We start from the raw sequence: 12,135 nt of genomic DNA on the forward strand, positions 1-12,135 counted from the left end.
TCGTCACCGCGTTGTCAACCGCGCAGTCGGCCGCACGTCAATTAATGTACGTGGGTTTAATACGTGTACACTTTTACGTATAATGTGTACATATCAATAATATGTAATATGCAAAACTATATGCTGCAACGGATCGACCTCGAGTGTTTTCTTTTTTTCCGCCGCCGGTCGGCCGACGTTCTTCCGAGTCGGTTCCGAGCGAACAATCGCGGTAAACAATATTTCCGGACGTATTGTAGGTATATATGGGCATTTATCGTATATATTATATAAATAGACGTCGTCGATCGACCGAGTGTCAAACGTGAACTGGTTTCGGTACGATCGACGACCATATTATAATATTTAGGTACCAAGTACCTGTAATTAACGACGAGTAACCCGAGTATGTTCCAGTGTTCACCGAGGGTGTTCACAGTCTGCGGAGCACGGTCATCATAATCGTCTTCATCTCCCTGATCTCTGTACACACATAATACCATATTAATATTATTAATAACATGTACCAAATTGTGTTCGGTCCACACGATTATTGAGATCCACTGTGGCGTGTGAGTGGTGAGTTCACATCTCGTCGATTCTATTATAATATAATACATAGTTGTGGGTTCGGACAAACGCGCCGGCTCGAGAGCAGTTCTAAAAATAAAACCAAAAAACAGGTCCTCCGTGAAAACTTGAGCCCCGATAATCGTGCATATCGGTACCACCACGGCCGCAGTAGTAGGTAGGTACCTAAGCTATTTTATGCATACATTATAAGTTTATTATATAATAATATTGTTTTGACGAGCACTCCGGTATAGGTTTCGTGTTTTTATTTTGTTAAAATAATATTATAATGTAACGTAATATTGGTTAGCGTAGGTTATTGTTGTTTGTTATTGAAGGGAGGAATTGCTTGTTGTTGTTGTTTTTTTTTTTTAAAATATAATATATATTGTCATTGTGATTCGTACTAAGAGACTTTACCATAGGTACATTATAAATGTGATGTTAAATCGCCCTATATTTTGTTTTATTTTCACTAACCCACGGGCAATATAGTCAAATCGCTTTAACGTAAAATAGTTATTTTTGTACGTAATCTTAAAATAAAAAAAAAAAACTTATCACAAAAATATTGATGGAATGTATTAATAAGCATTTTTTGATGAATAATTTGTGAGAACCGTTGTCTTAACATAATTTTAACTCAATTTACAAAAATCGTTCTTATTTTTAAGGTAAAAAATATTGTTCGAATAAAATAATAATAAGTAAAATACAAAACCGATAGGTGGTATGTCAAACCCATGAACATTAATCTCTCCAATGTTCATGGTCAAACTTTTAAAAATATTATTCTCTATTTCTTACTCTTATGCGGTACCGAAGACGGATCATGGAAAATAATTATCGAAATGTCGTGTACACACATTATATTTACACACACCCCCGGGCTATGATAGTACTGCAGTGACATATATTACGAGTTCGAAGAATCTGAGCAAAAAAAATGTGTTATTATTTTACGGCGTCAGACATCAAACAATTAGTTTGGCGGTTATACTCCTTTGCAATATTGCGTATACACGCGCCAGTCAAATACCTACTTGTATCTCTACGTGTATACTTAAATATATATATATATAACACGAGACAACCGGATATCTGTCGGTAATAAAACGCGATGACTAATGGGATAATAAAAATATTATATTATAAAACGACGTGTGAGCGCGCAGACGACCGAGAATCGTTTTTCGTACGGGGAAAAAAATGTAGATTAACGGCGTTAAAACGATATGCAACTTTGAACTTATTACTATTTGTTATACCGTTGAATCCCAACTCTTCGTGCATTGTTTATGCTAAGAATGTCTTGGATATAGTATACAGGGCGAATTATTTAGTATACACGTACACCCCCTTTTGCTTTTTAATTATGAATGAACATATTATAAATTGTTAGTTTCTGTGTATTTAATTATACATAAAGACCATATTTAAGGAATATCATTTAGCAATAAAAACTTTTTTTTCTCATTCGAAAACCACCCTTAAAAATAATGATTTTTCTTTTGATATTAACACCTTAAACATTTTTCACTGTTAGTTATTAATTATTATACATAATATACAATTATTAGAAAATAATAATAATACATAATACATAATAAGAAAACATTAAATAAATTTAGACTAATTTTATTCTATTTAATATTTATACCAATAATCTATTTACACAGTTCTTATAGGTACGCGATATTTTGACTTAGGAATATTAAGTTTATGATAATAATAATAATAATAATAATAAAAATATTAAAGTATGTAGTATACTGTCAAAATCTAATTAAATTTGTAAATTAGTTCTTGAGTATATTATATTTTATAAAATCATATCATTCTAACTATCGGAATTTGAATAAAGGAAAAAATCAAAACGAGTATGCTTGATAAACCGCCCTGTGTAATAATATTCAATAATAATAATGTTATACCTACTTGTGTTGTCAATGTGTAAGTATAATATTATTATATTATTCAAATGATACAAAATATAAGCATATATTCGGGGCTAATACCACTGCGTAGTATTGCACTATAGCCCATATAAATATAATATTATATGTGCATTGTGCGACTGTGAGAATTACACTCGTGTAGTACCGGCATTTGATTTAATATATTATCCACCATCAACTTAATTGCGCGATTACATTTTTCCGACTACTTAATAGTTAATATATATATGACATGTTGCCATCGCACGTGTCGCTCTAATTGGACTAAATATCTTTCGAAAAATAACCCGCTCTTCGTCTATTTGAAACAGACTGTTTTTATATGTATAATCATTAATCGGTATCTGCGTTGCAGCCTACGTGTGTCATTAATTATATTATTATTTATACTGTGTAATGTGTACATTAAATATATAAAAACAAACGGTTAAATATTTTTTTCAAAACTAACCTAATTAATACCTGTGCCGAAAATAATTTTGTTTTTTCATCGTACCACGATATTTTTTAATTAAAGTGTGACTTAGTTATATTGTGAGTGATAAGCACTTTAAAAGCTATACAAGCATAAACAGCTTGTACAATATATACAGCATCAATTTTTAAGTTAACTTTAATGATTTTGAAAATAAAATAATTCTATTAGTTTAGAGTATTTTGTAACACTAAATTTCAACAGATAACATGTTAGTGATCTGTAAGGTATTTTAATCCCGAATTACCTTATACCTTCAATATGTTTTTATGTTTATAACATTGATAAATTTATTTTTTTGTTTTTAAACTATAGTGTTAATATTAAGTCTATAATAATAAATATTTTAAGTTAAATATTGTTTTTTTTATTTAAAATAAACAATTGATAAATGCGATTCGTGTATTAGTTAAATAATATAAATAATAAATTGATGTGTTTTTAACAATCATAAAAAAAAATAATGTCATTTTTTTCAGTTTAAACATTCGTGACTATATAGTAAATTATAAAAATATACTATATGGGATGTATACCTATAAATTATAATATGATATAGGAAGTACACATCGATAAACGATAAAAAAAATTGTTTTTATCGGACGATATTATTATTGATGACTGCTTTCGGACGCTTTAATCACATTGATATAGTGACTTTATTTTTTCAATAACTCGATGTTCGGTGCTGAAGGGTGCAGCGCAAGGCAATTTTAATTAATCTCGTATTCACGGGATAATTCCGATGTCAACATCGGGTCGTTAAAAATGTGAAATATTGCTATACCGAAACCGATGTAATTACGGATCTCATTTTTTTTTTTTTTTTACCGTCATACGATTATATATACACGTGCCGCCGATTACGCACAGTGTTATACATAATAATGCGACGCTCGCTACTGGTGCCGCTGTAGGGGCAGCGCCGCGGTTAAACGGATTATTCGATAAGCTCGTGATATTCTATTACTGTACATAAATCTGCCACGAGGATTTTTTTGCCGGCGATGATATATAAAAATAATAATTTATATCGTATCACGTGGTGTATATTTATTATTATTATTATTATTATTAGTAATAGTATTATTACACGTAATATTATGCGATGTTGCAGAAATGATGATATGCACGGTGTGTAGGTATATATACGAAATATATGCGTGCACGCGCGAGTAAAATAAAAATCGAATGGTCGTCGAATACGAGTTTATAGCGATTTAAACGCAATACGAGCACCGATGATCATATTATTTTAATAATAATAATATTAATGTGCGAGTGTGCGACGTGATGCTGCGCGTTATATCCTCAAAATGACGGCTGCTGCAGATTTTATCGCGACGAGTTTTTTTTTATCCGCGGACTGTCGTCGCACTCCGAGTTCCCGTGTGCGTATAATATAACACAGTAATATACTATATTATACAGTGGACGACGTTGAGAAGTTATAATAATAATATAACGTATTATAGTCGTTTACGTAAACTTAATAATATATTATAAGTAGTATAAACAGTACACGAATATAATATATCATCATAATATAGGTTTAAATCTCCGAACAGCGAGTGTGCACCTACGAAGTTCATTTAATTTCGATTACAATAACACAGATATAACTTATTATAATTCGAGTAGGTACTTATTATACTTACCGTAAACACATTTACTGAAAAATGTATTAAAAAAAATAAATTTACCGTTTATCATGTACAACAAATTGTATTTACAATATAATAATTTATGGTTATCATATACAAATGTATTTATTTATGCAGTTAGATCTTAGATAGAACTGCTGTGGGAATATGACGTGAGTATAGGTGACGGGAACGAATAATCATTACTTTCAGCAGTGCCACCCGTCGCCCTACTATATAGTGAAAGGTCATGCTATACATTTGTTTTATAAAGTATAGGTACATCGTACATTTCAATCAAGTCGTTTTGCTCGAATCTGCAGTATACATGTCCGAGAGAAAACGATGCTGTACCTAGCAGTAATGTTCGACTAGAGCGCAATAGTTTCTTAGCCCCATCGAGGCCCTATATATAATTTCACGAAGATGGGCCAAAAATCAAAACGCCGTAATGGGAAAAAAGTATGGGGAATGTTCAATAAATGGTTTCATATTTGGTTCCTATATTGATTAGGTACTTTATTAGAGGATTTATAATAAGTTTTCGACTCGAGCAGAGACGTTCGCGATGCACCGTTCGCCTTCGGTGCACCAGAGACGTCACCGCGGACTGCTGCAGTCGTGCAGACTGCAGCTGCAGCGGCGGGATATAGTGCAACTGCTGCAGTGGCGGCGGCGGATGATATTATTATTATTTAGTAAGTGGCGCCCACACTTTGGAGGAGTCGAGGAGCGGGCAGTGGCGGCGTGGCGGCGACAGCGTACAAGCGGTAATAACGATAATTTAATACGGATAATATAAAACGACAAAACCGTGCGGACGGCGTCCCGCTGGGCGCGACCCGGTGCCTAATGAATTGTGCTTGTTCGTGTGTGCGCGTGTGTGCGCCTGTATTACATACAGTCGGGTCCAGTACGGTCCGGTCACTGATGCTGCTGCTGCTGCTGCTGTGGCTACATCTCGGTCGGTGAATATTGTGCCGGCGGAGCGCGCCCGTCATAATAATATGATAATACGATAATGTTATTAATATTATTATTATACGTCATCGTGTTCCGTATATAATATATACGTGGTCGCGGGACTTACGTGTATAGGCGGAGGGGTATACGTATATACACGACCGGTGTATATATATATATATATACGCGTTATTATATTATTATATATACTGCAGCAGTGTAGATACGTTTGGAAATTAAATTATTACGAATTAATAACCGGCCGAGCCGACGGAATTTATCACCGTCAAACTTTCTAGCCTTGCAGCCGACGACCGTATACATTATGTTGCTGTACGATATGCTCGGCACACGCACATTGTATATATCTATTTGTATAAAGTATATAATATTATATATATAAGTATACACCCCGACAGACCGTCATCAACGCCGACGACCACTGTAGTCTTTCTTGTGCGCGTTTACACGCGTATTAGTGTATATTTCGATTAGAATTTAATTTTTTTTTTTCCCGCTACGTATATTATATACGAAGAGAGTTGACCGAATCTTCGTAGGCGGCGAGTAAAATACGCGCCGTCCGGGTAACGCGCATTAATTATAATAATAATGCGTAACATTATTACTGCGCGTACGTACGAGTATCCGACACCGTGTGTTGGGCATATCGTTATACGCTTTTTTGTATAGCTATATAGGTATCTGATGCGTATTATTGCAAAACCACTTCGTAAGCTACGCGTGTAAAAAAACTGTAGAGAGTTAAAAAAAAAAAAAACATAATGTACTTGCCAGTTACTATATGTATATAGGTACCATATCGCGCGTAATAGCAGTGTTCAGCATTATAAAGTCCGGATATCGTGTGGTGCTGTGTACAATTTTTGATTTACTTGGCGAGTGGATGGGTATAACTCATAGGTATACATCAGTTTAGGTATTCATATCATATTATATAGTTTTAGTGATATTTTGAAGATGCATAAATTATAAATGTTATTATTTTGTTTAAATCAATTATGTATATATCAATATACTTAAAAGTTGAAATACATTAGGTTTCCTTACATGTACTGAATGCAGTTATAAGTACAATTATTAGTGTTATCTTATGTTATTTATAAATTTATAATAAATGCAATATTCGCACTCTCAGAGTAAATCGAACATTTCCCTGACACTACAAATAATATCACAACTTTATGACGTTGATCACTTACGAGATATCGCCATTACCCAATATAACTGCCAAGCATAGGTATATTTTATATTTATTTTTTTTTACTCAGAGGTTATTTTACACTTTACTTTCGAAGTGTTTTTGTTATGATATCACTGCTTTTTACGTTAATTAACTGATACAACACGAGATATATAAGTAAATATATATTATATAATAAAAGTACGCTATGATAGTTTAATAATAATATACGTGATGTATATATATTATATATATATGATTTGAAGCATTAACACGTAGTCGTAAGTGTATTTTCTTTTTTACGTCGTCGATTGCGGGAACTGTTTATAATGTTTGTATTAAAATGTTCGTTATATACTTGCGCGCTCACCGTAACTCTCCCTTGTCGTACCCCATTGCTCCGAGTGTTTTCGGATTTTTAAAATATTATGTAAACCGTTGTTCGGCGGTGGCAGTGGCGTAGTACATAAATCCTTTGGTGTTTTTCGATGTACGACTAGTGACGATGCAAAGCGGAAAGTGGGGGGGGGGAGTGATACAGAAGCCGCACCCCATTATAGTAATGTACTCTCTTTTCCGCCGAACCACTATAATATATAAATGTTTACTGTAGTGTTATTGTAGAAAACTTTGAAATAAATCGATGTCATTTATTCGAACTCGCTACTTCCGTGTTTTAAACAGTTTATTGAAATCCCGTGTTTTTTATTTGTATATATTATATTTTTTTTCCAGCCAAAAAAGTTTATTTTTACAAAGAACTATCGCCGGAGGGTTCCCGCGAAACGTCAACGTTAAAGACCGATTAATCTTATCCCCTAAGTAAGTACTTACACATTGTAAATTGTATATACTTAGCTATAGTGTGCTTTATTATTGTTTCCCATATAATACCTAAGTACGTAACTACGGGTAATTGTTTATTGTATAGAAGTATAGTATTACATAGTAAATCGCCCCATTAGGGTTGTATAGTACATAAAACGGCTCGGTTAATTTCAGTTTTTAATTCGACCCGAATAGTTTATTTTCAATTCGAAGGTACTGCAGATCATTGGCTTTGGACCAATACAACGGGTTCGTTTGTAATTTTATACAGATATTTCGGCTACGGCTGAGAATCGTTGGTTAAACGAAAATTATAGACAGATAGTATAATATATTATAATATATTATAATATTATTTAGTTAAATGTTTTGTAAATTAATATTTACTGAATTCTTATAAGTCTAAATTTTATTTTATTTGAAATATAATTTAACATTTGGACAGTTTGATTAAGTTATTGCATATAAATTATAATGGTAATTATTGGCGTTTCTCCGAATGAAAATATACAACTATATAGGTGTACACGTTACCTACTCCATAATAATATTATTTCCACAACAACTATCGTTGGAATTACTGATCGTATTTATATTTTATTATTAGCAATTAGCATAAACTATATTTAAGTTTATGCGTAAACGTATTAGTTATTGCTTGATTAAATTTAACAAATTTTATTATAGCGGAATAACGTCTTAAAAAAAAAAAAAACTCGAATTACAGAAATAAAATATCCACTTATATGTCGCAGGTAAATTTAATAAATCGATTAATAATTAATACTGGTTAAACTGCAACGTTAAAAAATGTCATTACAGTCGTGTACTTGTTGCAGCAGCAGTCGTTATTCGCTACAGCGTGTGCGAATATACCACGTCTGCGCCCGATGTCCACAATAATTTTGAAAAATTATTATTATTTTATTTTCATAATAATAATAATAATAATAACGTAATATAGCAATACGCGTCCGTCCTGCTGTAATAAAGATATTGGTCGGGCCCCCGACACTGTGCAGGAAATTGTTTATCCAGGTGTTGTATTTACATGTACCTACCTATACGTTTAATTAAATGCACAGTGTGACAATATAACCAGAGGACTTGAACAGCGTGTTCGTCGATTACGTTTTAATTAAACGTCAGCAATTGTCTTTATGTTTAGTTTATGTAAAGCGTACAACTATTTTACACACGACCGTTTAGTAGTCGTGTATTATTTTAAACGAAACCACTGTCAAATCGCGTGTTGGATAATAGTTGTACGTATAAAATAATATACATGTTTGTTGATGGTACGAAATACGTTACACCGTATATATAAACGGAGAACATGTATAGCAAGCGAATGGTTTCATTCTATTCAATTATACAATAATATTGTATGTTTTGCGCTAATCGAACGGATTAATCGATGTACGGTAGAAATATATATAAAAAAAAAGTTCAAAGTACTCGTAAAATCACAATAATTTCTTTTTGTAAAAGAGCAAAATAATATTTGTTTTATCAGAATGACTATAAACGAATTGACCAAGAAATGTAATTTAAGGATATGGTTCTTTTCTTGATAGCTATCAATAATTATAAAATACCAGGTTCAAATAAAAGTCCTTTATTTAAGACGTCTAATGAGATCTTAATCCGAATTGATTTTTTGTAAATAAATAAAAAATACAAATAAATATAATATTAAAATGTCAATAATTTAGTTAAACATTTTTTTATTCTACTACAAATCTGGACGGTTTTCGGTGCATACCTAACGCGCTTATATATTATTATTATGCACATATTTAGAACTATGGGTAACTCCGTAAGCCTAATTCGTTTAAAAGCCTATAACTATGTATCAATAATATTACTAGCAAGGTGGATTAATAATTGGATTAATCCACCATCACGATAACGATGATGAATTTGTCAAAATTGACACCGGTGAGACGGTAGATCGTAATGTATAATAATCGTTTTGTATAATTAATGTTACATGTGTTCGTGTGCAATGAATAGTGCGATTACTGAAACATCAAAGACAAACGGTAGTGCGTTTTAGGAGGGTGCGTCGCTTCTACTGCACATGTCCCGGAGAACGTAAAATACTTTTCGGTATTTGGCGGGACGAACGTAGTTATTTTAATCGATTGTTGCTGTATTACTCGACTGTATATCTGCGGGGCTCGTAATTGGTTCGAGGGACAAGGGGCCTCCAGTTTGTTAGTCGTTATAATTATAGATACCTATAATATTATTATATATAATACGAGAACACTAAAAGCTTGACCCTCTTGCATTTTTTAGATATTATATACTGTAATACGCATAGTACATGGTTGCGGTATATCGTCTCGGCTGTGGTTATATGTACCCACGTAAAAATATGACGTATCCGAAGAGACGATTAAAATATTTTCGAAAAACCGTGCTGCGCCGACCACCACCCCCTGTGCGCGACCAATTAAAAAATAAACTGCCATGTCTACAGTGTGTGTGTGTATATATATATATATATATATATAAATTATAAATACTTAGGACCGGCTGTACAAATTGAGATCGGTCCCGTCGTTTGCTGTAGCACTGCAGCAGTGCAGGTACTGATGATATGTTACAAGTTACAACTATTGTCTTTATTATATTGTATTCTCCTCCCGACGGCGCGCGTTTGTGTCATTTATGTTTTATGAGCATTCGTCTTCCTTCGGGTTTTTATTATATTTGTATTTTATTTATGTTTATCGCCGAGGCGGATCTATACGGGACGATCCAAGGGAAACGGCTTTTCGTATGATACACGTGAATTCGGTGCCTGGGTTATTTGTAATATCTTTTATGGCCGTTTTAATCGTTTCAAACTCTGGAAGATACCATCTCGATGGGAATTTGACCTATTACGATGTACTATTATTATACCTATACATGCATTGCATACGCTCCGGCTAGTCGTCTCATTGATGATGCTGGTCTTCTTCATTTTATTATTATTATCGGATCGATGTTTCTACCTATTTTATTTTTAATTATTGCAAATCTCTATAATCTGGCTGATAAATCAATGCTGATGGATTTTTTTTATAATATAGGTTTTGTTTCTCTGCATGTAGTAGGTAATATTACCTAACCATAGCTGGTATCTACGAGATAAATTGCCATTCTCATGAATTTCTTACCTGTTTTTAATTTATTATAATATTTATATGGTATAATATTAATCAATTAGGTTTTACGTTGATAAACTTACATATTATATTGACGCAGTGAACACAGTTAAATCAAAATTCTGTTTCGACTAAATTTAACTGTTTTATTTCATGCGTTCAATACTCTCAGCTAAATATTGTTTTTATACGCCGTTTCTCTTATGCGTTGTATACATTTTAATTGGTGTTGTGTTCTTTGAATTAGACTTGTGCATAGTTTTTCGAGGAAATAATGTACTGTGCAATGTATTAAATTTAATTATTTAAACTCGTTTGACATGTTTATGTTGTTTTGCTCCAAATCCTAGTCATTTTAAATATTTTTGGCAGTAGGTTTAATTATCCAATTAAAGCACACTTATATTATAGTTTATTATATCCATCTCTATGAATATAAAATATGTATAATATAATGAAATAGACGACGAGAAATTTATTTATTGACACTGTTGATGACTTACTGGAAATCTGAATAAAACTACATTTTTAATAAATTGTAATTATATTATTTAGGCACATACATGTAATACCTTAAATACTCGAACACACTATACTTCAATTTTTTTTTTTTTATATATTTTGGAAATAGTCTAGACTTTCTTAATATTTCTAATTGAAATTATCATCATGGTATATATTAGAGTAATAACTCTAAATTCTAATTAAACAGCTATTAGTTAATGTTGTAATATTGTTACAATATATACGCCAAGGTGTCAAATATCCGGAAGGCAAAATTAAAATCAAATACTTATAAAGCATGTTGTATCATTTACCTATGCCATTAAATAATAATTATTGACATTAGTTCATCATTAATTCATAGTTGGAATTAATAATTAATGGCACGTTTTTAAATGCCAAGAAAGTATTTAAGAAACAAAATAAATATTCATTGTTTATTGGTTTAAAATTGCACTACAATTTACACGGCTTTTGGAAAATTAGAAATATAATGATATGTAGTTAGGTACCAACGTTACTAACTACTAGGTAATAGGTACATACAAATAAATAGTATAAAATAACTTACGTAATTAGGAACGAGAATTTGTTATTAACTGGATATAATATTATTCCGTTTATTCGATTGTTTATTTTATTCACTATACGCGTGGTATGTTAATTAGACACATTGTCTCATTTTAACGTCATCTAATACGTATATAATTCATAATTACATTATTATATTATATTATTATTATATTAGTCAGTTCTCTACATAACTATTAAAATGTTTAAGTAGTTACTTTTTAAAATTTGTACTTGATGTCGTTAAACTTTTAATTTTAATTTTAATCAATGTAAT

The 12,135-nt window shown here is 31.9% G+C and overlaps 1 long non-coding RNA gene across 1 annotated transcript in view; it reads left to right on the plus strand.

Moving 5' to 3' along the window:
- The first annotated feature begins 7,137 nt into the window (after positions 1 to 7,137).
- Positions 7,138 to 12,135, plus strand: part of LOC126548884 (uncharacterized) — a 53,514-nt gene continuing 48,516 nt past the window's right edge. Inside the window, exon 1 of the long non-coding RNA XR_007603026.1 lies at positions 7,138 to 7,617. This is a non-coding gene — a long non-coding RNA (uncharacterized LOC126548884). The remainder of the gene's footprint in view (positions 7,618 to 12,135) is intronic.

Source organism: Aphis gossypii, chromosome 1 (genome assembly GCF_020184175.1).
Source record: "Aphis gossypii isolate Hap1 chromosome 1, ASM2018417v2, whole genome shotgun sequence".
NCBI lineage: Eukaryota > Metazoa > Arthropoda > Insecta > Hemiptera > Aphididae > Aphis > Aphis gossypii.